This window comes from Nipponia nippon, unplaced genomic scaffold, assembly GCF_047370975.1.
Source record: "Nipponia nippon isolate SJK-2023a ecotype South Korea unplaced genomic scaffold, ASM4737097v1 scaffold_41, whole genome shotgun sequence".
Classification (NCBI taxonomy): domain Eukaryota; kingdom Metazoa; phylum Chordata; class Aves; order Pelecaniformes; family Threskiornithidae; genus Nipponia; species Nipponia nippon.
Window position 1 is genome coordinate 301,785 of NW_028262360.1, and position 2,552 is coordinate 304,336.

Sequence of the window (2,552 nt, forward strand, 5' to 3'; positions counted from 1 at the left end):
GCTTTACTGTCTTCAGGCTAAATTGTGCTTTCTTGATGGTTGATACTGCGCTGTAGCCATGAAGACTTGCTCTTTTTGCATCTTACTGCAACAAAACTGAGTTGCACTGCATGTCGCTGCGGAGTAGCGAAAGCTGTGCGTGTTCACGTACCAGTAGAGGCCAGTCTACAGCACCTGAAGTCAATGCACAGCTCTGGTGGCTCATGTGGTAGAAGTGAGTGGAAATAGCCTTACCCTTCCTGGATGTTTTTACACTAACAAAGCAGCAGCTGTTGTGTCCTGTAAGCAGAAACTTTGACATGTTATCAAGTTCTTCAATTTGCAGTAGCGTTATGTCAGCAGCTGAAAGAAGCTTTGACTTAAGCATATGGAGAGGGAAAAAAAAAAAACAAACCCAACGAAATTCAGGAGGAAAAAAATTGGGGAGAGTGACTATTTTGCAATAACTTCATTTATTTCTTTTGTGTTGTGTTTTTCTTAAGGTCCAGGTCTCCCTGTAGTGCTTCATCTTCCTCTAGAAGTTCCAAGTGAAGATCCAGTTCTTCCCACCCTCACTCTTGCTCTCAGTCATTGAGTCGTGCCCATTCCCCTTCCTACTCGCGATCTCCACCATGGCCACGAAGAGGCAAAGGGAAGAGTCGTAACTATGGCTCCAGGTCAAGGTCACATGGTTATCCCCGTTCAAGGTCAAGGTCACCCCCATGCAGAAGATACCATCCACGGTCAAGGTCTCCAGTATGCAGAGGCCAGTCTCCCACTGACAAAGGTACATCCATTCGGCTGCTCCAAACCAGGCCTTGGTTTTGCTGTGCAAAAAGGAGAGGGCTAAACAAGATTAATTCCCTCTCTTTGTCCTTAAGAATATCGTTAATTCCTTTCATAGCCCTTCTGTTTCCTCCCAGGCCTGTGTTCAAGAGCTGTCCCGTGGAAAGTTCAGCTGCTTTTCCGGAGAAGGCTGTCTAGAAATGAAATGAGGTTCTGCAGCTCCTGTGCAGTCCTGCCAACAGATATTTTCATGGTTAGCTTCCCGCATGGCAGCAGCACGTGCAGAACCGCAGGGCTATTTCTGCAAGCGGAGCTGAGCACGTGCTGTGAAGATGTGGGCCTCTTGGCATGCTTACACCAGAGTCACAAAGCTGACTTGGAGAGAAAACCATCGAGAGCTCTGTGCCAGACGGTTTCCTGAGCCAGATTTGTAAAAAGGTAGCATGGAGAGTGTGGGAAAGGAACGAAGATTAGTGAGGAGGCTTGTAAACACCTGAAAGAGAGCCGGGAGCGATGGCCAGCGGTCACCTCTGCTCCTTCCTCAGAGAGCGTCCCTGGGCTGCAGGGGTCGGGGTCGGTCCCTCTGGGGCAGAAGGCTTTGGGCAGGACAAAGGGCTGAGGCAGCCGGGGTGCTGGGGAGGCCTGGGGGCTGCACAGTGGGAGCCACAGGGCCGGCAGCTCCACGGTGCCTTCTGTCTGTTGGATGCTAAGGACTCTCGGGGGTTGCTGGCTCTGGCCATTTCTGTTTAGGGGTCTCCCAGGAGGGAATGTGGGGGCTCCCCGTGTTCTGCCCGGCCACAACAGCCCCCCCAGCTCCTCGTGGGGAGGGAAAGGCTTAACAGAAGAGACACCCCTTAAGTTGTTTGGGGTTTGTTTGTTTGTTTGTTTTTAAGGATGGTAAACCAAAACTCTTGTTTTCAACAGGAAAAAGACTGAAAGGCCCCTTACAGGTGGTGTGAAAAGCTCAGCTGGAGCTGAGCTGGAACTCCCAGCAAGTGCAGAGGACGTCTAGCTCCGGCCAGACTTTGCTACGTTCCCCTCCCCTCCAAGTTCATCTTCCCAGCATGACGAAGGCAGGGACCTGCATCTGCTGGCCCCTTCTGAGGTGCGTCCTCCTGAAGAGCCTGCAATGTACGAGCCCGTAACATTTAATGGCTGAGACAGTGGGAAGGAAAAGATGTGTTCCTTGCCTTTCCTCTGCTCGCGGTTGGGACAAGGGAAGGGAGCAGGCCTGCTGTCCTGCAGCTTGTCACTCCAGTAAGACAGTCTTTACTTCTCAGGAGCCCCAGCGGGAGGGGGAGATGCTTAAGGGATGGCTTTGGAAAAGGAGCGAAGGAGCAGATGGCAGGCTGCCTTACCCTTCCTGCGCAGGGTCTGCCGGCCCTGCTTTTACAGTCTTGTCTCCTCCAAGGTTAGTTTGCGTTCCCATAGAGTACCTGCGAGCTCTGGTATTGTAAGCACCCACTTCCGTCTTTGGGAACGCAGCAGGGCCTGGAATCTCTAAGACTGGGGAGCTGATGGGTAAAAATGGCAGGTGTTTCTTTTTACCCATTCCCCCTGTGGGCTGCACCAGTCCAGCTAGCTGGACAAAGCAGCGGCGTGAGAAGAATTGAGCCCTTTGAGGGATCGTGCAAAGGACGCAGGCCAGACGGCGCGAGCGAGGCTGGGAAGTGGGGTGCTGGTGCCGGTGCCGGTGCCGGTGCCGGGGCAGCGCTGCTTGGCCAGCCCCTGCCTCCTCCCAGCGCCACTCTTTCCTCTGTCACGCTGTGGGCATAGCTGGGCATAGG

At 53.1% G+C, this 2,552-nt stretch overlaps 1 long non-coding RNA gene across 1 annotated transcript; it reads left to right on the plus strand.

Moving 5' to 3' along the window:
* The first annotated feature begins 638 nt into the window (after positions 1 to 638).
* LOC148052938 (uncharacterized) lies at positions 639 to 1,825 on the plus strand. The gene is made up of 3 exons (XR_015709056.1): positions 639 to 766; positions 903 to 1,203; positions 1,690 to 1,825. It is a non-coding gene; the product is annotated as an uncharacterized LOC148052938 (long non-coding RNA).
* The last annotated feature ends 727 nt before the right edge of the window (positions 1,826 to 2,552 follow it).